This window comes from Hippocampus comes, unplaced genomic scaffold (genome assembly GCF_001891065.2).
Source record: "Hippocampus comes isolate QL1 unplaced genomic scaffold, H_comes_QL1_v1.1 scaffold7, whole genome shotgun sequence".
NCBI lineage: Eukaryota > Metazoa > Chordata > Actinopteri > Syngnathiformes > Syngnathidae > Hippocampus > Hippocampus comes.
Genome location: NW_017842060.1, coordinates 3604656 through 3629252, shown reverse-complemented (window position 1 = coordinate 3629252; position 24597 = coordinate 3604656). Strand labels below are relative to the sequence as shown.

At 43.3% G+C, this 24597-nt stretch overlaps 1 protein-coding gene across 10 annotated transcripts in view; it reads right to left on the bottom strand.

Moving 5' to 3' along the window:
• gab1 (GRB2-associated binding protein 1) overlaps window positions 1-24597 on the bottom strand; it is a 57753-nt gene that overhangs the window by 32336 nt on the left and 820 nt on the right. The window contains exon 1 of one of the 10 annotated variants that reach the window (XM_019862352.1): window positions 13774-14106. The exons of 7 other annotated variants lie outside the window; for them this stretch is intronic. The gene's annotated coding sequence lies outside the window, so the exon portion shown is untranslated. Of the gene's footprint in view, window positions 1-3238; window positions 3440-8174; window positions 8754-13773; window positions 14107-24597 lie in introns of those variants that run through there. 2 more of the 10 variants (XM_019862351.1, XM_019862353.1) reach the window with 2 other exon arrangements.

The following is a 24597-nucleotide window of genomic DNA, read 5'->3' as shown; positions in this document are numbered from 1 at the left end:
TTTTTTTTTTTGTTTGTTTGTTTTGAATATTGCATTCTCACTCTAAAACACCTGAGAAGTCTTTGCAACTGTGAAAATAATGCATAATGTCTCCTTGAAATGAGGTGTCAATGTTAGCAGCGCAATAGGAACAAAATGAAACAAAGAATCAAATCAAAGAGCCTACATTCTGTTTACTAGCCAAGATTGTTGCGTGTGCGTGCGTCTTTTGATTTCTTTGTCCGTTAAACAAACATTGCGGTGGTGCGGTATTTGTTTACGCCTTCTAACTTTATCCAGCAGTGCGGAGCAGGAGAGAGGGTGCACAGAGCTGATGTCCGGACTTCCTGCCCGATTGTAATCGGCGTACGCCGCAACCGAATGAACATACGCTCAAAGGACATTTGATGAGGAACACTGATCGAACATAAGAGTCCCAGCCAACATTCCGAAGGGACCTCATGTTAAGATGTGACAAATGCCAACAGCACGTCCCACTCCGGTGGCGTTAATGGTTTATCGTCATGGCGTGATGGCAAAACGCTAAGCCACACGTGACATATTGTACAACTGGAAGAGAATTGTGGACGGAGGCCAAAGCCACTCGTAATAATAATAAGGACAGTCAAAGCTGGCCAAATCTACGTTAAGAGCTAAACTAATGCTTCTTTGTAACGTATCCAATATCATCCCAAGCCGAGTGCTGCTCCCATGATAAGAGGAAGCGTTTTAATCCCGCGACTCTGAGAGAGAACAAGACTGAATCTTTGTTGGACTGGGGGGTGGAGGGGGGGGACAACTAAATCACACATCCTTGCGTCCCGTCTTCCCACACACAGGTCAGCAAAGCAAAGGGTGAGAATTCTGCTTGTTTCAGAAGAAACAAAGCGAGAACATGTCTATTTTTAAAGCACTGCTATAACTATGCAATGGCAGAAAACATTTTCTTTACCACAATATGCCATACTAAACTGCTTTTGACATGACAAATTAAAAACATGATGCATTTTTTTTCTGTAGGTGTCATGATACCTATAGACCAGGAAATTGAACTGAGTGAAGCAAAGCTTATCGCTCCGAAAATGTTTGTTCCGATATTCTGTAATGACACTGTTGTTTAATAATGCAAAATACATTTGAATCGGATGACTTGATTCATCGACAGGATAATCAGTAGAACACTCGGTTCTAAAAATATTGGATAGTTGTATTCCAAATCGTGAATTTACATTTACAAACTAATTTAACAAATACAAGAGACATAACAACGCTTATTATTAATTGAAGCAATAACGAGGCAGCATATTTAATGGGTGCCCGCAATATAAGAAAAACTAAGACCAAGGACTATTTAAAACCTCTCCCCTTAACTTTCAGGCTAAATATAGGTTGTCAAATATGTTACAGACAAATAAATAAGTTTATATGCATGTCATTTTCTATGTTTGTGAAGAACAGATTTCTGTATTAAATGTACACATTGTAAGCATAATCATGATCTTAAATGTGGGGGGTGGGGGGAAAATCAAGTTCAAATCAATCTTTGTAATTCATCAAATACTTAAAAACTACTATGCTACAGATATTGACCAAGAAAATATACTTGTGTTTTTCCTATCTGCGTGTTTTTGTGTTCGTTTAGTGGTGAGGGGCGGGGGGGTCCAGGCCCTAAGACCCCCTCCGTCCCCCCAATGCCCCCAAACAAACGGCGACTTATCACGCGACTTGCGAGTGTATTCTTGGGTTCATTTAACGGGGCTCCAGCTGCAAGCGTGCGCGCACGCACGCGCACACATGCAAGTTTGGTGTGGTGAGGCATCAACGGTGCGCTCTGAAAGGAGGACATTATGCCCGCCTCCCGAGCGGGGCGCCCGCAAAACTTTTCCACCCTGCATTTGACTTGGGCGTGCGTGTCAAGCCTGCGAAAGGCTTGGAAAGGCGCCTGGCTGCAGCAGCACGCAACTCTCCCAAATGTCAACAAGCACGTTTGAATGGGAGAAGGCGATGCGCGAAACGTACCATGTGTTGCCGGCAGCCACGTTACGCGGACGCCGGGGTCGAGCAACTTCTCGCCGCGCTACGGGTATCCATTCCCGCAAGGGATTTGTGCTGAGAGGAGACAATCCACTGTGATGGAATTGTGTGAAAGCATACGATGAGCCCAAGCTGATGCTGCTTGTCTGTCTTCCGTCCGTCCTTCCTTCCTTCCTTCCTGCCTTCTTTGCTGCCTGCCTGCGTTCTGAACACTGACTAGCGCGCTCGTTCGCTGCTTCTCCCTCTGGCTCCTCTCTGATGAAAGGGAGGGAGCAGGTGCAGCTGTGAAATTCGCACTCGACCCCCCCCCCACCCCCCACACACACACACACCCACCCCGACCAGAAAATGGCCGCTAACAGTTCAAAGAAGACAACCTCAAACAAACGACCAACTTTCTAAAAGACGGAGAACAATACATGTTTATTTCTATTTTGAAAAGTGACACACAAAACTTGTGCCTCACAACGTAGATATTTTCTTGGTGTCTTGACATACATGGCGAGTGCAAATTTGTGTTACAATGCAGTACTATGCAGTGGAAAAGCAGAATTTGGCCCAAATGTTGAACAAATCAGAATTCAAACAAATTGTCATTGTAGGCAAAGTCGCCTGTCCGTGGTTTGTAGAAACTAAATTGCCCATGTGAAAATGCTGATTAGATGCTGAGGGTTTTTGTTGTGTTTATTTGTAAGCTATATATGTAAAAAAAAAAAAAATTGAATGTGGAAAAATTTGTTTCAGTAGTTCACGTCAAAAAGTGAAACTCATTATATACTGTAAATTAACTACATATGGGGTGAAATATTTCCTTTTTTTAAAAAAATTGAATTTTGATGATTTGATGATGATCATCTTACAGCAAATGCAATTTGAACTTTGCCATCTCAAGAAATGAGATTCAATCAGAAACAATCCAATTTCGTTTTTTTAGCAAAATTAAGATCAGAATTCGCCTTGAGTAAAGTCTTTTCTGAAACGTAGTGAGTGTTCATTGCATGCAATTTTTTTTGGCAGTAGCCCAAATTTTTGGTATTTGTTCGGGACCGCTGACGTCTGTGTTAATGGTGGAAAAAATCGCATTCTAGTCATAAACAATTTTGGACAAAATGTGGACCGATGCTAGCATGATGGTGAATCTTTCAGTTTTGGCAGACTGAGAGCACTAACAATGCTTCTCAGCTGCACCCCCCGGGCACCCCCTGCAAAACTTGCCGATGCTTACCACAGTCGAGTCCTCTCGTCAAGAAGAAAAAGCCTGCTGCCAAGTACCAGCATGCGAGTTAATCCAATAGTTTGAATTGTCACCCGTGTTTGCCGCGCAAGCCTCTCTCATCTTTGAAAAGGCGGCGCTAGGTGCCTCACTGTCACAGAATCATTCCATATCATTCATTAGATCGGTCACACGACACAGCAGGGGAGGGGAAGGCTGAGAGAGAAGGGAAAGAGAGGAGAAGTGCGGCGAGAGGAAAGACAAATGACTAGTTGAAGTATCCTTGCGTCCCGTCTTCCCACACACAGGTCAGCAAAGCAAAGGGTGAGAATTCTGCTTGTTTCAGAAGAAACAAAGCGAGAACATGTCTATTTTTAAAGCACTGCTATAACTATGCAATGGCAGAAAACATTTTCTTTACCACAATATGCCATACTAAACTGCTTTTGACATGACAAATTAAAAACATGATGCATTTTTTTTCTGTAGGTGTCATGATACCTATAGACCAGGAAATTGAACTGAGTGAAGCAAAGCTTATCGCTCCGAAAATGTTTGTTCCGATATTCTGTAATGACACTGTTGTTTAATAATGCAAAATACATTTGAATCGGATGACTTGATTCATCGACAGGATAATCAGTAGAACACTCGGTTCTAAAAATATTGGATAGTTGTATTCCAAATCGTGAATTTACATTTACAAACTAATTTAACAAATACAAGAGACATAACAACGCTTATTATTAATTGAAGCAATAACGAGGCAGCATATTTAATGGGTGCCCGCAATATAAGAAAAACTAAGACCAAGGACTATTTAAAACCTCTCCCCTTAACTTTCAGGCTAAATATAGGTTGTCAAATATGTTACAGACAAATAAATAAGTTTATATGCATGTCATTTTCTATGTTTGTGAAGAACAGATTTCTGTATTAAATGTACACATTGTAAGCATAATCATGATCTTAAATGTGGGGGGTGGGGGGAAAATCAAGTTCAAATCAATCTTTGTAATTCATCAAATACTTAAAAACTACTATGCTACAGATATTGACCAAGAAAATATACTTGTGTTTTTCCTATCTGCGGCCTTCTCAAGACATCCGTTTTATGATAATAAAACCGAAGCGTCTTGTGTCATTTCGAAGCACATTTATGGCCTCAATTTAGGAAAAAAAAATTGAATGTAAATTTTCTTTTTAATAATCTCCAGAAACGTTGCTCGGGTTAAGGTGGAAAGGTGTCAGTCAAACACCTTCAGAGGGCAAATAATTTTACTTTCTTTTAAACTTGCGTGACCGCTTCGAATATTAACTGTTATTTTGCCTGTACATTTAAGAAAAGGTTTTATGATGGCGATAGCTTGACGCTGGAACATTCTTTCCTATGACAAACGTCAAATTTTGTGCGTCTTTATTCAAAGAGGAGAGTTTTGTGCGCTCGCTAGCAGAGCAAGCTAAGCCAGCAGCAGCAGCACCAGCCGCCTCACTGAAGACGACAAGGCCAAACAAGTTGGCCCCAGACCAAAAACAGCACTTGTGCTATGCGGCCTGGCATATTTTGACAGAGGTCACATTCGTGCATTCTTGCTTTTTGCCAGAAATAAAATGGCATCTGCCCGCGTGAAACGCAAAGACTGCGCACGTGGGTATGTTTGTTTACGGGCAAAAAAAAAAAAAAAAACAGCTATGTTAACAACGGCTAGAATTACTACGGTGAGACAGTGGATCAACAACAAAGATTCGATTTCTGCACGTCCACAACGTATGGATCCATAAACTATTTTGAAAAGTGACACACAAAACTTGTGCCTCACAACGTAGATATTTTCTTGGTGTCTTGACATACATGGCGAGTGCAAATTTGTGTTACAATGCAGTACTATGCAGTGGAAAAGCAGAATTTGGCCCAAATGTTGAACAAATCAGAATTCAAACAAATTGTCATTGTAGGCAAAGTCGCCTGTCCGTGGTTTGTAGAAACTAAATTGCCCATGTGAAAATGCTGATTAGATGCTGAGGGTTTTTGTTGTGTTTATTTGTAAGCTATATATGTAAAAAAAAAAAAAATTGAATGTGGAAAAATTTGTTTCAGTAGTTCACGTCAAAAAGTGAAACTCATTATATACTGTAAATTAACTACATATGGGGTGAAATATTTCCTTTTTTTAAAAAAATTGAATTTTGATGATTTGATGATGATCATCTTACAGCAAATGCAATTTGAACTTTGCCATCTCAAGAAATGAGATTCAATCAGAAACAATCCAATTTCGTTTTTTTAGCAAAATTAAGATCAGAATTCGCCTTGAGTAAAGTCTTTTCTGAAACGTAGTGAGTCTTCATTGCATGCAATTTTTTTTGGCAGTAGCCCAAATTTTTGGTATTTGTTCGGGACCGCTGACGTCTGTGTTAATGGTGGAAAAAATCGCATTCTAGTCATAAACAATTTTGGACAAAATGTGGACCGATGCTAGCATGATGGTGAATCTTTCAGTTTTGGCAGACTGAGAGCACTAACAATGCTTCTCAGCTGCACCCCCCGGGCACCCCCTGCAAAACTTGCCGATGCTTACCACAGTCGAGTCCTCTCGTCAAGAAGAAAAAGCCTGCTGCCAAGTACCAGCATGCGAGTTAATCCAATAGTTTGAATTGTCACCCGTGTTTGCCGCGCAAGCCTCTCTCATCTTTGAAAAGGCGGCGCTAGGTGCCTCACTGTCACAGAATCATTCCATATCATTCATTAGATCGGTCACACGACACAGCAGGGGAGGGGAAGGCTGAGAGAGAAGGGAAAGAGAGGAGAAGTGCGGCGAGAGGAAAGACAAATGACTAGTTGAAGTCTTCCTGATGTTCAAAAGCATGACTGTTTTTTTTTCTTTCTTTTCGGTGAGTTGTCCTCCGTTGACTTGCCCGTAAAACATCCAGGCACTCAAGAAAGCTGAGCAAAGTAAGGGTCAAGTATTAACTCCGGTTTAAACATTAACGTGGGCCGACGTTGTCACATCAATCCCCTACCCCCTTCACCAACTACCCCTGCAGCAATTCCAGAAACATGCGCATAGGTTGTGAAAGTGCCAAAGAGGAAAAGAAATACACACACAAGACAAAATAACATCCCTTTGTGGAAGTTTCCACGTAGCTAGCGTTTTTTATCTTCCTGCTCATATGTTGCTCACACACACACACACACACACACACACACACACACACACACACACACACACACACACACACACACACTTAAAAAAACAAGTTTCCTGTTTTGCCTCCTTTTGTCAGTGCAGTTGTTTTAGTGGGGACAGTCAGGTGCTATCTTTAGAAGCGATTTACATTTAGCTAAAAATGCTACAGCTAATGGCTCATAAGTGACTCTCGAAATTGATAAACGGATTGGGATACAGAAAATTTTTAACTTTTTCATCCCCCTCCCCCTCCCCCTATAAATGGCACCAAAACTACTTTAGTGGTAGCATCAGTAGCCCTGTTCAGACCATCTGCAATTTTTGCTTGAGACTTTTTCAGGCCAAACAAAGCTGACACGGAATGGAGGAGGTTGAGATCAAACCGGCTTTCCGTTTTTGAGCAGAGTATTAGAAAGAAACTTTTTTTCACACCACCTGTAAATGCTGAGTTTTCCTCCTCTTGCTACATTGCTGTTCTGTACAAACGGCAATGTATGAATTCAACCCCGCCAATTTTTCGGCTTAAGAGGTAAATGCTTGTCACGTGTCACCAATTTCTGTGGTGCTGTTCTGTACAAATGGCGGCAGCAAGGAATGGGGCAAATAAGTCAACCTAGCAAACTTCTGACTTTGGAGTTAATTCACAAGTAGCTTTTGTACACGTATTCTGTCAAAGTCGCTGTTTTTTGTTATTTTGGTTTTTTTTTTGTTTTTGCCTTTTTCCTATGCTGTTCTGTCTCAACTGTACGGACACAGAAAGGGGGACATGAAAATCACTAGGCAATATTTCGGATTTGGAAGTAGTGGCACTGTAACCAGAAAAGCTCCAGAGTGAGTATCAGATTCTCCATTTGTCCGTAAAGCTGTCATTTTTCACCGTATTTTCCCATGGAGCTGTTCTGAATAGACAGCACTGACACGGAATGGTTGTCTAGCTTCTGAGGCAATGAAATGTATCTCTTTTACCTCATCTTACCTGAACTTATTTTTGATTTGCTGTTCCGGCAATGACAAAGAATGGAGGAACGAGGTCAACCCGGCAACAATCCACCTAGTATCAAAGGAATAACGGAGGCGGCGGGCTGTAAATGACTACCGGTAATTACGTGTTTGCGGGGATGCCGTTTGCTGTGTGGCAATCTACTGCTTTGCTGGATTCTGTGTAAAATGCTCGGATGGATAAACGCTGTACTACTAATACTGGTAAAGCTGTTTTGTGGAGGCTTGAGTTGTTGTGGTGCGCACTGGCAAAGACGTGCTAATAGGAGCACATTAATCGTAGTGTTTGTTTTGAATACCACACCGAAATCAATGGGACAAAGAGCACAATTTAGGATATTTTAAGACAGTCACACACAGTATTAGGATCACAGTTGCCGACCAAATTTATTGGGACAAGGCAAGCATTGCAACTGTGGTTTTTGCCTCCGGTGTCAGGAGGTTCAACGGCACTCACGTGGTGGAGATCTTAGGTTGGTCGCGTAAGATTAGCCATGCGCTATCAAAATGAGCAAGCCGTAAAAGTCCGATGCGCGTAATGTATGAAAGTAAAAGTTATTTCATGAGATTAATTGGATTTGGAACATTGAATAGTGCCAATTTTAAGACTGCCTTCAAGGTCAAACGACTTCTTCTAACTGTCAATTCTTGGCGTATTGTTGGCTCAAGCACTGCACATTGTGGTTAAGGAATAACCTCACAACTTTGCAAATGGACGACTCCAAATGAGTAAGTCCGAGACAAAATACAGAATCACTTACTCGTTATCTCACAAACGTTCCTTGGATTTGCAGCTTAGTCCGAGTGAAAAACGCAGCGCAACCAAGAGAGCCACCGACCAGCCCCCTTTTTTTTTCATCGAGTGTGGCTGCGCTTCCTGCCGACCGCACCGACTTCCCTCCCCTCCTCTTTTTACTCCTGTCCAGTCTGCAACACCCTACTCCAATAACCCCTGACCCACAGGAAGTAGACACAATGGACTGAAAATAACACACACCGCCTCACCGGGCAACAACTGCCCACCCTAACCCGTGCAACACTTCTGCACAAAACACACACACCTACGCCAGCCTCACGAGATAGGTGACCAAAAATATCAAGGCACGACTCCACTCAACGACACCCTCTTGCCAAATACTGCACCCACCTACTTTCCATGAGCCTCACCAAAGACCAGTGGAGAAGACTAAATTGGTTTAAAATGACAAGCACGCAAGGTATGACAGACTGGAATGGAGGATGAAGTTGACCTGTAAAATTTTTCCAGCTTCAAAGGTCGCATCACAAGGCCCTTTCACACTGCCTTTAGAAGTCCTCCTTTTTCCAAGCTTGCCCTTCTGTCTGAACTGAATTTAACAAGGCCTTTTCTCTAATACGGAGGTAGTAACAATACGCCTTGGGAATCTTCAAGAAGACAGGACGAAATGGCTTGGGGAGAGGGAAGCCTGGCGTTCCCTGTCCAAGCTGCTTCCCCTGCGACCCAACTCTGGATGAGCAGTAGAAAAATGGATGGATGGATTTCTAATAAGGTTTGATGCTACAAGAAGTTATGGGTGGATTCATGATTGGTAAGACAGCCATCCATTTTCTATTCTGTCGCATGTTTTTTTTTTTTTTTGCATTGTTTCTTTTTTTGATCTGGTTAGTCTGCTGCACTCTGTGTGGCAGGCAGCCTTAACTGATCTCAGCTCCAAAAGTCTAATCCAATCAGTCCAATGAAAAGGAATACAAATCACATTTGTCAGTCAGTGAGAGGTTGCCTTGGCCGTGATCTAATTAGCTGCTCACTTGCTAGCGGCCTGTCCACTCATACAAATGGAGCTGGAGATACTGTACAGCGCTTTCAAACAGAGATAGGGGGTGGGGGTGGGGGAGACTCGTGACACGTTACAGCGGCGCCTGGTTACTCTGAGGCCGATGTCTCGTCTGTTCAGCTCAAAGGACTAAACGTCACTGGGTGAACTTTAAGGAGGTGAGGCCCGAGAGCGTGCCCGGGCTTGTTCCTCTGCCAAACCTTCCACGACACACCTGTTGACAGTCCCCTGAAACTGGGCAACACCTCCTCCTCCTCCTCCGCTCTCTCTTGTGACATTTCTGACAATACAACTTCACTTTCAGTTGAAAGGGAACATGCCAGGAGAATGCGCCATGGGAGAATGCGAGGAATCCCTTGTATGCTAATAGTAGCGGTAGTAAAGCAGCCCACAATGTCATTATGCAAAACGGCGAGGAAAAGTATTTCCTTGCCAATGTGTCGAGAGTTGTGCCAACGCGGCGGGTTCAAACAGCTTCCACTCGAATGCAGGTTTCTCCACGATCTACGATTAGCATGAACGATGTGCCCATTACCCGGTGAATGAACATGCCGAACACCAGGGTTTCGGTTAAGGGTAAGTAATCAATCAATGTAATCGCTAAATGGAAGTGGAAGGGTTAGTGTTCGTCTTAGTGTTACAGCAAGAGCTAAAATTAAGGTCAGGGCGAGGACTAGAGTAAGTGTAAGGCCAACAATGGCCGGAACCGTTGTTCCGTGCTTCCGCACGGATTCCCCCGTATTCATCGATGGGATAATCGATTCCACAAAGATTAGTTTGTGACAGCCCTAAGTGGTTTCCATAGCAAGAGCAGCGCGGTTACATTACATTGCAAGTGATTATTTCTAGGTCAGCTTATAATGCCGTCGGCAGGCCACACCACTGTCAGGCTTTAACTGGAAAAACCACATCAAAACATCCACAATGATGACTGCTTCAGTGTCGCAGCCCAGTCATTTTTGGCCACTTCCTTCCATATTTAGCGAAATAACCGTAGTCGACAACCGAGTCAGCACTTTTGATTTGAGTCTCTGCCACTTGTAAATAAACTGCAAATGCGAGTACACTTAAGGTTTGCAGCAAAACATCCAGTTCTTAGGAGGAGAAAGCTGCTCTTTGAGCTTGGTATGTCCGCTATATGACCATGTCGGCACATTTTCTATGACTTGAGTGTGGCTTAAGTCACAGTCGTTGGTCCTACGGTGAGTTGAAAATAAAAAAATAAATAAATAGATGAAAGGCACTTTTTGCTAGTCTGTGACGGGTCTCCCGATGACAAAGAAATGAATGACATTTTTCACTCGAGGAGGCAGCACTTCAGACACGACACCACAAACACTCTGAAAACATCTACCGCAACACCATTGTTTAACAGGTGTACAAGCCGGAATTCAGACAGCACAAGCAACACGCGGGACACCTCGGGCATACAATACGTCGTGTATGTTCATTGTACTTGAGCCACAACAATTGCCATGGAAAATGTTTTGGTTCTTGGTTTATTTTGGAGTAATGAACATCGATTCCACTGTTGCCACCTTATCTGTGTGTAATGCATGATCCTTAGTAGATCAGGAAGGATTTGTCATTGGGTGGAAGGAAACCTTGTATGTCTGTTTTGAACTAAAACGGACGAAAACCTTTTTGAGTTTTTGTCGACTAAAACTATCACGAATAGGAATGACTCAAATGTGACTCAAAGTAATTAGCATTTTTTGCCCAAAACACGAAGACAAAATCTAAAATGGCTGCCAAAAACAACACTGCTACAGACAATTTTTTTTTCAGAAATCGCATGGCTAAACAATAACTACGTGCTCTTTTCATTCACACTCATGCTACAGAAACATTGTGTGCCTCGACATTAAGTGCCCAAAGATTACTATAGCGCCTTTGTCAAAGCAATGGGAATCACTGTTGAAAATCATTCCCAGACTGTATGAGCTTAATTACTGTCCATCCCACAGTGAGCTCTATTCAATCTACATACTCTGAGGAGACTGTGTGTGTGTGTGTGTGTGTGTGTGTGTGTGTGTCCGCTCGTCTTATCCTCTCCTGTGAAACCACAGGACATGTTTCTCATTCCCGCCATATCTCCCGTTTGTTGTTGCGTCTTCCCGACAGAATGACGACCCACTCCCACACCAGATAAGTCGCAACCTTGAACTTTTTTTGTTTTTAATGCCCTGTCCTATCTGCATGTGCATGTCTGCCGGCCTGGCTAAGTCATATCACCCGCCGGGTCACATGTGCATGTCAAAGCTGTGTGGTTGGGATTCAACACATTCCTTTGGCCCGGCACGATCCTGCTTTCGCTGTGACCACTGACAAAATCAAGTTTTGACCCCAAAAGTGAGCTCTCGGGCCAAATGTGAATGAATCACTGTGGTAATTTGTTCAAAACAAATTCTAACGCCAATAGGAAGATTAAGTCTGGTTTGTCATATCGATTTTTAAATCAGTACTATGACCTCCAATTTCCCTCATGGGATGAATAAAATATCAATCCATCTATCCAGATCCAAACTGACCAACATTTTCTGGAAAAACTAAACTTCAACAAAATACATTTTAAAAGCACCAGCATGCTTGAAGAACAAAAGAAAACAATTGCAAGCGAGCATCTACAATGCAGGTGTCAGATTCAAGGCCCAAGGTCAAGATTTGGCCAGCGGTACATTTTGTGCCCTACTAAAGCAAATACATTGTGTCAACTACATCATCCTGCAAAATGGCTTTGTGCATGACATTTTGGAAGAAAATCTGTGTCAAAATTTAAATTTGTCTTCATTTTTAACGAGAGATGTCATTTTTTTAAAGCCGACACCAAGTCAATCATTGGTTATGTTTGCATTGGGAGCGGCGCAGGTGAGTTCAGAGCAGGCAGAGACGTTCACGCTGTAATTACCCGCCGCCATAGGTGCACGTAATTTTCGGTGAGTATTCTGTCTCCCGAGACCTTGTATTATCTCAAGACACCTGTATTTTGTCTTGTTGCAGCTGCCGTCGCATGTTGCTATGCATGGCAGTGTCGGTGCTGATCGATCCGTCATGGAAGCCACCAGTGATAGTAGTTTACTTCCAGCGGTGACAACTAGCAAAGCACAGGCCGAGGGGAGCCATATTGGTAGACACACAGTGCCAGCTTAAAGGTTGTCCCACACCATTCGAGAAGGAAAGGTCAGGTGGTGTGAGCCGAACCAACAGGTGGGGGGGGGGCGTAAATGCCCTCTTAACTGAGCCGCGTGAACAACTGCGCAACGGCCATTCCCACTTTGAACTGCTAATTTGAGAACAGGCCCGGATCACTGATTTAGCAAACAAATAAGATCCAAGTGAGAACCATGAAGATACTTTCTGAAATCACAAAAAAATCAATCATTTCAACTCATGGCCCAATTACTAAATGTTTATTCGCACAAGCTCGTGAAATCAAGCAACAATGCTGCCTATAAGAAAGCTAAGGAAAATGCATCCCAAATGAACTGTGCGTCACCTGTTTGGCGCACTTCCTACATGTAAAGCTCAAAGGGCTATGTTCACGTAGCTTTGGCTCTTAACGTTAACGACACGTGATATGAATCAACAGTCAATTTCTTTTTGGGTGAAAGTTATTCGAAATTCATTGATTGTGTTGTATCTGCCGATGAACTTAAGCCCCCCCCCCCCCCCCAAAAAAAAGTTCTTGACATTCGAGTTATATGCATGTTCCAAAAGTTACCCTGATTCAGATTCTGATATAACGAGATTATGAGTATGAGTTAATCATTTTGTCAGACAAAAGCTATGTTTCTAGTCAATTAAAAGTCGGAAAACGAGCCCATTTACAGAAATGTTGATTCATGTGCACTGTCCCCATTTAACCTTTTCAGGGACAGTGGTTTCTAGAGCGGACAGTTTATCATGTTACAGGGTGTATGAAAGGGTAAAAAATACATACATGCATACATACATACATAATTCAATAAATAAAATCCCTGATCTGGATTCCATGAAGGATTGAGATCAAGTTTCTCAATTTGTGACAGAGTAAATTTAATCAAAATCCAAGGACATATTCCAAAAAATGATTGTGATTCTGTTATGAATCTAGTTGATGAGGATTTTTTTGTTTTGTTCTTGGGCCAATCAAAGTTAGGGCTTTATCTTAGAACAAGTATAAATTTTATAGCTATAATGGAAAAATGACATAAATCCAGATTCAGAAAAAGGATCGAGATCATGCTCAAAATGTATCCTCCAATCAAACAACACAGAATTTCATCATTCTGTAGAAATGCACTGTTTTCGTTTCGTTTTAATTCAACAGCACAGCAATCGACACTGATTACAAATAAAAATATTGTCCAATCATTACCCCTGAGGTGCAAAAGTGAGAATCATTATCTTTGCAGAATACATCAACAAAATACATCAACAAAAGTAAAACTGGTTTAACCTGTGGATGGAACACCTGCTGTTCACCCCAACTGGTTAAAAAGAACTACAGACAAAAAACATTTAAAAAGAAGATGCATTCACTGCACAAGTAAGACAGATGACCGACCTTAAGTTTAGTGCTTGGATCTGATCAACTTGCTTGCCGTTTATCCAACTGCGCCAAAAGACCGTGAGGGGAAATCCACAGGTTTCTAAAAAGACACCAGTGATCCAAAACCAGGTGCCGGGGAAGGTTTAAAGCCAAGGACGCCTTTTGGGCAAGGAAAGCAGGTCGTCCAGTTTCTTAGCTTCCAATCAGCTTGCAAAAGAATACTGTGTGGGAGGCGGAGTCTTGACTGCGTCTCTGTGTCTTTCCCAGAACGCGCCTGCGTGCTCGTGCGTGTGTGTGTGTACAGTACACATGCGTGCAGGTTTAACCACGTCCACGGGCTTGAGGCCAGGCCAAAGATATCATGAAGCACCATAGTAACTCTAATGCAATAAGAGGGACAGTTGCCACAACAGGACCACTAGTGGACCAATGGCTAGCGCGTTGACCTCACAGTTTCGCAGTGTAGAGGTTTGATTCCAGCTCCGGTCTTCCTGTGTGGAGTTTGCATGTTCTCCCCGTGCCTGCGTGGGTTTTCTCCGGGTAGTGCGGTTTCCTCCCACATTCCAAAAACATGCAGGAACACTCCAAATTGTCCCTATGCGTGAGTGTGAGCGCGGATGGGTGTTCGTCTCTGTGTACCCTGCGACTGGCTGGCAACTGGTTCAGGGTGTCCCCTGCCTACTGCTCGAATGACGGCTGGGATAGGCTCCAGTGGGGGGGACCCTTGACAGGATAAAGTGTATCAGAAAAATGGATGGGGACATCTCTCTCTCTCTCTCTCTCTCGAAAATTTAGCAGGTGTCAGATGTATATCCAATTTTTTTTTTATTGCATTTTGAAGAGGCCAAATTCTGTATTTTTTCTTCTCATTGTTTAGCCACAGCACACATCAGAACTGTGTCACTTGCCAAGTAAAAAAAAACCAAAAAGTGCCCTTGAACTGCACAGTGTAAAAACACCTGACCCAATTGGCTATAATGGCAACAAACAGAGACAATTAGCCACCGCGAACATTCCCCGTGCGTCTGACTCACAGCAAACGGGGAAATTACACAAGTTGGTGGCAATTTTTCACATGGGCTCTCCAGGCTGACCATCCTTCAATCTAACACAGACGCTGCTCTGGCTCGACAAACACGCACACTTGTTGGACAACACACAACGGGTGCGGGGAAGGGGGGCGGTGGTGTGCGTAGTGGGTTGCGCAAGCTTGACAGCAATGGGCTATATTAGGGGCTGCAGACACGGCGGCGAGGGTCAGATCTCACAGTGCCACATAGCGAGAGAGCCAGCTGTATTTATGCGCAAGTGTTTGTGTAACGACAGCTGAACGTTTTTAAAATGCGAATGGTTACTATACGGGGGAGGCGCGGTGCACGAGTGGGTAGCGTGCCTGCCTCGTACTCCCGAGGGTCACGATTTGAATCTGGGCTCCATCTTTCCCTTTGTGGAGGTTGCATCTTCTTGTCGTGGGTGGACGTTTACTATTCAATCACACGAGTTGGGTTTTCGCCGTCAAAAATCAGCCGTATGATTATAGGCTTCAAATTAACACTTTTTTTTTTTGCTAGGCCGCTGTTTGTATGCCAACAGTTGATCCTCAAACAACCTGCCTGGACTGTTTTTAATTTTTCTCAAAGAATTCTAAACTTCTAACATTTATTGTAACTGTGAATCTCCTGTGTGTCTTTTTTTTTTTTTTCTTATACGTGACAAAGTGAAAACACCTGCCCAGTGAAGCGGGGTAACTCTCATATTTCTCTGTGGAGGAGGCCGACCATGCAAGGATTGTAAGGCAGTCTCTTCCTCTCCTAAAAGTTGGCAACCACCACAAAGATTACACAAAAGGAGTTTCGGGCCACACGGAAAAGGAGAACAAAAGTCTGAGGAGAATGTGGTCGTAGAACTATGGTCGTCAGTTGTCAAGAAAGAACATGATCCTATTTTGTAAGCGAGTGGCTTTTTAACCCTTGGCGGGCGTCTGCGTTCGAACCAGCAACATTCTAGTTTTATTGTGTGAGAGATCTCGTTTGATGATCTGGCCAGCGGGTTTTTCATCGGGAGACTAATTGATTCATTCACTCCAACATCTTTTATGGGCTTCATTCATGATGACATGTTGAGGACTATTTAGACCTGGCGGAGTTCTGATGAATGAGTTCAAGGTTTATTTTGTTACGAGATCGGCCTCCAGGTTTGGGATGAGTCAACTAATCAATTTATTAATTACGTAGCCATCTGTGATGCGCTTCATGGAAGATGACATGTTAAAGGCTGTTGAGCCTCGGCAGGGTCTGGATTCTACCGTGGGCCAATCTCACTTCATTTTTTTTTTTTTTTGGACAGATCACTTCTTCAAGATGAGCCGTTTAGAGTTTTGGTCCACAGCGTATCCGCAGCCGAATCAATTCATCGGTTATAGCTTTCTTCCACGGCATTGCCAATGAAACCGATTAACTGATCGTTGATTTTCCTCATTGCCCATTCAGGAAATGCTCAACCCTCGCGTTGACTATTCTGCTAATTGCCCTCGATCAAGGGAAATTCATTTTCGCGCGCCCATCCCAAATGGACAGGCAGTAAAACAGCATAAAGAGTGCAAGACCCCTCCTCCTCTTCCCCCCCCTTGACCCGCCATCTGGTAACCATCAGCATCTCACACAGGAAGGGGCGGCCAAGCCTCGCTGGGGCGCCAGGGAGCGGCTCCTCTCTCCCCCCCCCACCCCCTGCTGCAGAAACAACAATCACACGTTTGCGTTGCGGGGCAAGTCCATCCTTACGCCGCCGATAAAGCCTGTCATTTGTGCACCTTTTGTCCGTGTCGCCGTTCTATGCAATGGTAGTACCAACAGGGAGTATCAGAGACACATTCAAGGGCATGACGCGATGTCTGGCACAGACATCTGCCTTGTTACGGCAATTGCTGCTGCTCGACAAGTATTTCATGTCACAGCAGACGCGACCACTAAAGAAGTCGACTCTGCTATTTTGCACCTGCGGAGGCAGTATCAAGAGCTAGTTAGTATTAAGTCCGTGATGCCACGACAGGGGTGGTACGTTTAACGCCCGAAATGGATTTATCCCGCCCTGCCACACAAAATGTTGACGTGCCTTTATAAATCCCACCAAATGCTGGCGCTGATGCGTCCGAGCCCTGTCAGGGGTATTTTGTGATGATTCTGTGTCAAGTTCAACAGTGGAGACTGCTTTGTCCCGCCACGGTGCTGTCCAAAACACATTTTGCTGGTGCTGGGGCAGACAAGGAATTTGTACGTCTTCCGACATAGTATCAGAGATGTAATCTGTGGATACCAAGTGTCCTCTCTTGAAATATTACGGTAAATGTTCATTTATTGAGCAACAGATGCTTGTACTACAGTTAACCTATTGATGTTCTGCCTTAACCGATATTATCAGATCAGTAACAGAGGTATGATGCAAGGGTATTATTCCGTGATGCGGAGACCAGAATGTGGAATTAAACACCTGCCACTCAGTTATCCCGTCATGGCACCTGCAATGGTGACTGTGTGGGAAAATGTCTTCTTCAAACAAGAGGCCGATGTTGACCTGGCAATTTTCAGACTGTGGCTCTAGTATCATAACCGAAACAGAGGCATGTCAGGGGATTAGGCCGAGATGCCGGGACAAGGGTGTGAAGTTTAACACTCGGGATTCCCTTTCTCGCCATCTTATGGTAAATGATGCTGTCCCGCAAATGTTTTGTAAGATGGTGTCAGAGCCTTAACAGAGGCACGTTAGGATATTATTCCATCATGCCAGGTCGGGGATTAAGACTCACTTTACCTGCCGTGCAATGTCTAACCAGTGTTTTATAAATCAAACCAGACGTGGACGGTGATGTCATCTAAAAATCTCATGACAGGACGCCGTGTCCCTTGTGGGAAATTGTCAGGACAATATCCTGCTTTTTCTGGGTTCTGTATTAAAAAAAAAAAAAAAGGCACAGGCTGTTATGGCTGTGATGCAGCAATTGTGCAGGATCTGGGAGTAAAAGAGGCTACAGAGGATCGGAGCACAGAACAGGCTCACATTCCTTGCAGTCCCCGCCTGCCAAGAGGCGCTGGGAACGGGGTATGAGGGAGAAAAAAACAAAAAAAGTAAGCAAAGAGAACAGAGAGCTGCTCTCTGCGGAGGCCGGCTCATGGTGTTGCTTTAGAGGCCGTGTCGTATTTTTTCTCATCCCTTTCTCTCCATCCTCCCCCGTCAGGGATGGCAGAGATATTCATAGCCATTGTGGCGCAGCGCATGCATTGAGCTGAAGGAGTTTCCCCTTGCTTTTTACAAGCACTTGGGGAATGCATATCATCACATAAATGGTCCGACTTCGCTGAATCTATTTTTTTCTCCACGGTGGCCAAATTTGACAGGTTATTAATTATTTAGTTTTAAAAGGAGAAAAAGAAATCAGTGCAGACGTTTTTTTTGGGGGGTTTTTTTTGTGCGCGGGGGAAGCGTTCTGGCCTGGTTGCTGAGCTCCACCAGAAAAAATATCCCTTAAGCCTAGCTGCTTTTGCTCTGGAAAACTCTGTAACCGTCAGCTTTACGGGTACTACTCATGTTTTGCAGTCTTGATAATGGTAATCAACCGATTTCCGTCTTTGGAGATTGTATTAGATCTGTAACAACATAGTCAAAGTGTATTATTTCCGTGATGCCACAAATGGGCCATGAAACTTAACAACACGCCCCGTTACAGCAACTGTCACTGTCCAAAAAGTATTTTATAAATCACAGCAGACGATGCATGGAGTCAACGTGGAGTCAATTTTCCACGGGCGACGGTAGTATCACAGCCACGTATGCAGACTCTTGTCATCTCTTGTTGGGGATACGGATGTGAAGTTGACACTCACTTCCGCCATTTTATGCAGTTTTCACTGTCAGACTCGTATTTTAAATCTCACATCAGGCACAGGAACCAATGACGACCTGGCAATTTTCTGCCTTTGGGCATAGTAGCAGAGCCGCACCGGAGGTGTGGTCGGGTACTATTCCGCGATCCAGACAGTTCTGCAAAAATTCAGCTTTACAGATACCACGCACGCTCCGCAGTCTGGGTTTTTCTTGATAATGACATCTGACTTACACATGGTGGTCTGAGCCATTTTCAAACTTTTTCCCATATCAATGGTCTGTACAAAAGGCACTGCCATAAAACAAGGACAACGTCAAACCAGCTTAGGATGTAGTGTCACGGCCGTAATTCAGGTGGCTCGATCGGGTGTTCTGTGATAACCAGGACAGGGGTAAGTAAATACTTCTCCTATCCCGTCGTGGCAACTGTGTAAAGTATTTTAAAAAGTCACTTCTCCAGAAGCAATTGTTGGTGACCGACAAGTACCACCCAACACTCACTCTTCACTCTTGCTGCCCTGATGTGGCAATTGTCGACAAGTCTGACTCTTTATATGTCACACCAGCTGGTGCCGATGACAACCCACCAATTGCCCGTGCCCGGAGGCAGTATTAGAGTGATATCGGGACGGGGTTTAACACTCGACACTCACTTCTCCTGCCCTGTCATGTAATTGTCTCTGCCGGCTTTTTAATTGATCGTGTATGCAAATTACAAGTGATATATCAGGAAAACACTACCTTCTTCATTTACATGTCACGCCTCTCAGCCCAGCCCACCGATACGCCCCTCAGAGGCCAAAACATCTCTCGGTACAAACAATGGATTCCTTGTTAATTCAATGGGTAGATTTCGCATGAATTGAGACACTGGAACAAACTCAAGGACATCTTATCGTGCTGCCCACCCGAAGTTGAACCTTCCTGTTTGTACTATCAGTTAACAAGGCCTCAGTTTCATTCAGCTCAAGTTGGCCCTTTTTTCTGTGTGCTCTAAAACACACGCGTTCGAGGTCAATCAAGCATACAACAAAATGAAACTTTTAAACATGATAACTTTGAGTTTGTCAATACTCTATCCAAAGTCCATCCGGATTCTGAAGTCGTATTAGAGCCATAAATGAAGCGGGACAGCAACTGTGTGTAAGGCTTTCCACAATAGAGACTCGCAAATTTTTTTTTTTTTCCCTAAGGAGGTAGCGCAAGAAGCAAGAATATTATTCAGTGAAATGAGGTACAGTATGTGATGCAACATGAGGAACCGGAATGTTCTTTCGCCAAAAAAGTTATGGCAATCGTCGACATGTCTGGCTGGCAACGTGATCGAGCCGGCAAAATTTCTCATGGCCATTCTTACATGTCGAACCAGACACCGGCGCTGTCGTTATCCAAATATCCAGTGGCGGGTTGCTGTGTCACAGTGTGAAATTTTGATCGTACTATCCCGTCTTTTCTGGGTTCTCTATAAAACAACATGCTGTTTTTCCATTCATCATGAGCAAATGTCATGAATTAATGTGATTGCGCGATGCTGTGTCTCTGTGTGAAAGTCTTACAGTACAGCCAAATAAATGCCTGATTCCTCTGCTACGTGCTCTGCTTGACATATTGCTGAAAAGGTGGATCCGTGTAACTGATACGTCGATGTTGATCACCAGGGGTGCTACTCCCAAAAGTGGGTGGCTCAGGATAACAATTGTAGCGGCACCGCTATGAATAATTCATGGCTATTTGTTTGTAATGGACATTCAATTATTAATGGCCGGGAACAGCCATTTCACAGACGTCAAATGGCGGCGTTGCGGCGGCGATGCCTGTCCGGCAGCTTGTCATCTTTGCTAGGCTAAGAGAGAGGCTAACGCCATGTAGCTGCATCCTGTTTCGCCACCTTGTTTGTCTCATGGAGCATTCGGAGAGGGGGATCTGAGAAGTGGCGAGGGCGGGGGTTACAACAGAAAGTGCTTGTTTGTTCTGTGTTCCACTTGCTAAGCAGATTTAATGAATCCGCCGCTTAATCTAGAGCCTTTTGTTTTCTTTGCTCCACACTTGCTACGTCGCCATTTCGGGGCGGACAACTGTTTCCCAACGTGACAAACTGTACCATATGTCAGGCGTAAGTCTCAGTGAAGAGGCGGGTTTGATAGTTGCCTGCTTCCAACTATAGCCTGGAGTGTAAAAAAAAAAAAAAAATACACCTGGCCAAACAGTGTACTCCAAAGTGGAAACATGCCAACATACAAGAAGGATTGTAATGACCTGTGCAGCTTTGGCCAGACAAAACAAGGCAAATCGGGTAAAATTATTACCGTAGAAAAGGGATGAAGTAGATAGTGGAAAGATTTGTCATTCTACATTCGCGAAGTGTTTTCATTAGTCACTGAGTGCCATTCGGAGACAATCTTAAAATAAAATAAATGTTCACAGGGGGCATTGATTGTGAAATGATACGATTTTCTGGAACCTATGTTAAATGTGAGTCATTCCTGGTGTGGTTTTCTGACATTTTTTGCGATAAAACATAGCCGTGACACGTGGTTGTCATTGGACTGTGATGGTTAAAAAAAAAAAAAAAAACATGATTACATTATGCTCCTAAAACTGTACTGCAGAGAGATAATTAGGGAAAGTCAAAAGCATGTAATTCTACAAATCTGTAGGATCCGCATCAACGTTACTGACACAAAATGTTGGGTGTAAAGTTGACCCAACAATTTTCTGCTTTCGGGGATAGAAGCAGTTTTTACATTCCATACATTCCCAAGAAAACGGCATATCAAATGCGGAACAGAAGAGCCATGATTTATTTGCCTGTCTCGTTCAGACAAAAACTGACCTGCCACTTCACACAGGCGCTGTTGCCTTGCCTCATTATGAGAAAGTATATATGCAGAGCGACGTCAGAAGAATGCTAAACGTGTAGAGTTAATCCTTTTATGCTTTCTGAATGAAAGCCTTGCATGGCTTGTATGAAGAGAAAGTCCTTTTGGAATAAATGCCACCCAAAAAATGTTTTAAAAGCCAAAGAAAAAGCTAATCATGCAAACTTAATCCTTTAACACTCAAACAGTGGTCACAAGTCACATCTTGAATGATCACTGTCTTTCTTTCTGAAATAAATGCTGCAACATGTGGAGTTAATCCTTTGATGCACACTGTCCAGATTTCTCATTGTCTCTCTTTTTACAAGCATTTACATTTTTCCGAAATAATGTGCCTGTCCGTTTCAGGCGAATCAACAAAAAATTGACATTGCACGCTCATACAGCTCGTGCCATTATCATAAGCAAATGTATGGCTACTAGGGAAGAAGGTGCTCGTTCTTTGGAACGAAACAAAAAGCAAATGGACAGAGTGAATACTTGAATGGTCACGTGACATAATGTATTAGAATGGTCATTTTTGGGTCCATATTGTAAATGTTTCCCGAAAAAACAAAAAGCCAAATGTGCGATAGAGACGGCTTGTTATCTTCAACATTTGGCTGAAGACTACTTTCGTTCATAAAAACTTTCTTTTTCCAAAACCCTTGTGTGTAGTACGTGGCTACTATCAGACACACTTTGACTTTGCTCACTGATTGTCGGAGCTCAAAGGTTAGACTACTTTAAGAATCCAGAGGCTTTTTTATTGTCATTCCAGCCCTTGAGCGAAACAGTAAATGGGTAAAATAGTGCCGGCCAAACGTGGTGCAATATGAGCAAATGGCGAAAATTGACAGGAACACAGACACGAGAAAACTTTGATGTGTGTCAGCTTTAATACAAGTATTAAGGGCTCATTTTAAAGCTTTATTTATCATCAACACCACTAGAAATTAGAAATTGTTTTCAGGTGTTTGCATGACTGTGGTGGCAGCCCCTGCGTTATGTTAACATGTTATGGTAATGCTACTTTTTTTTTGCGTACACAACAAATCCTGACCGAATTGCACCCTGAGAGTAAACTCCTAAGAGACTAATCGGCACCCCCAAATGGAAGAAATTGTATCAATGCCACAACACTGTCAACTTGCATTGAGTCCACCATTTGTTGCAAGCCCTTCCCCCAACACTTGACATACTGACAATCAGTTGAACTTCGCAAAAGCCATTTGATCCAACATTTGGCGAGCTGTGGTCACAAATGGCGAGCGAGGTGCCATCTTTAGTCATGGCTGAGAAGCAACATGAAAATAAAATGGGGACAATTCCCTGCCGCTGTCTAGAAATATCAATCTCTTTGTACCCATGTAGTGGTTCAATACTCCCAAACAAATTTTTGCCTTGAGATAAAATGACCCAGCTTATGATACGAACAGTCATTCGGCCGACTTTGTGCTTTGACTTGCGAGCTCTGTATGGTGGTGGTGGACTAGGTTCAACTCACTTCAAAAGCAGCAGCAGGTTGACAAATATTGAACAATTCAGCAAAAAGACTTCAAACTATTTGAATGCCATTCCCAGTTGAAAGTGACTGTCCAACTAAAACAAAGAGAATTCCACAATTTGCATTTAAAACCAGACTTAGGAAAGTCTGCTTAGCTGAAAGCCAACAAACAATACAAAACTTCATTGACATGTTAGCTGTTAGAATCAATAGCCGCGTCTTTAGTAGCGACTGACACATGAACACACATGGTGGAGCAACACCACTTTTCTGGAGACTTCACCCTCCATGTCAAAGAGAGCAAGCCATTTTCTGCTCGCTAGATTGGCCACATTTGCAACTTTAGTCAGCGTGTAAATATAATGTGTGGACTGACAAAAAGAATTATGAAAAAAATATGAGATTTACCAAATTTCGACATCGGGGCTTTTGGCCTGACACCGGCAATATAATCTTAATCCTCTCCAAAGAATAATTGATAATACTACTAATCTTTTTTGTTTGTCTGGATGACTGTATTAAACTGCTTCCTTGCAATACCCATTTTCCAGTTGTTTGATTGGAAATGAGCCTGTCCACAATCTCCAGCAAGGGAGGGTTGTGGATGCACGGCTTCCAAACTGTAATCCATACTCTTATCTATCCAAGGCAATCAATAATTCCTCATGTGTTGGAGCTACCACACACACACACACACCAATATTAAATATCTCCAACAAAAGGTCGTCCCAGCTTCCAGGGCTTAGGACAACACCATACCATGACATTTGTTTACAGTATCATGCTGCTTGGTTCATATATTTTGCACAGTACATGGCTAAGGCAATGTGGCATTAGCCTACCAACAAAACAGACACACATGTGACTGTCCTGGCTACTCAGCACAACGTGGCTCAAGCAATCAAGCAGTAGCAAAGTGGTACAGGCTTCACTGTCCTGACAGCTTCGTACAGTATGGCTCAAGTGATATGGAGGTAGCCCAGCAATGAAGGAGTAAAGCAATTAATTGAACAACTTTGCAGTACGTTTGAAAGACACAGCCCCATCAAAAATGTTTACTCCACATTGGCTGTTCCAGCTTCAGTATAAAACAACATCCAATATTGACAACGCAAGAACAGAATGCACAGTGCACAGCTGTGCTTAAGCGTGGACGCCGCGAGACTTGCATTCAAGGCACATGCAGCAATCACTGCATTTCACTACATTGCTTCTTTGTACTCTTGAACGTCAATCGGGGAAAAAGCAAGTCGGGCACTTCTTACTCTAGGGCGCATTCTAGTTTAATTTTATTAAACACACTGATTTCTACACATAAACAACAGGTCAATGAACTCTTTTTAGGGTGATCCAGGTAAAAGTCGCCAGGTAAACAACAACTTGCTTCCTTCAAGTACCAGTATTTGTCCGTAACTTTAAATTCAAACGAAACTCGGGCAAATCAAAGACAAGGAAATCAACGCCATGACGTGTTGTTTAAGCACGCCAGATAACCGTTGACACTCTGCAACATCCGCTGACCGTTTGACGCGCCTCGCCGTGTCGCAACGTAAAAACAACAACAACAACAACAATGAGATTATTTTTCTTTCTTGA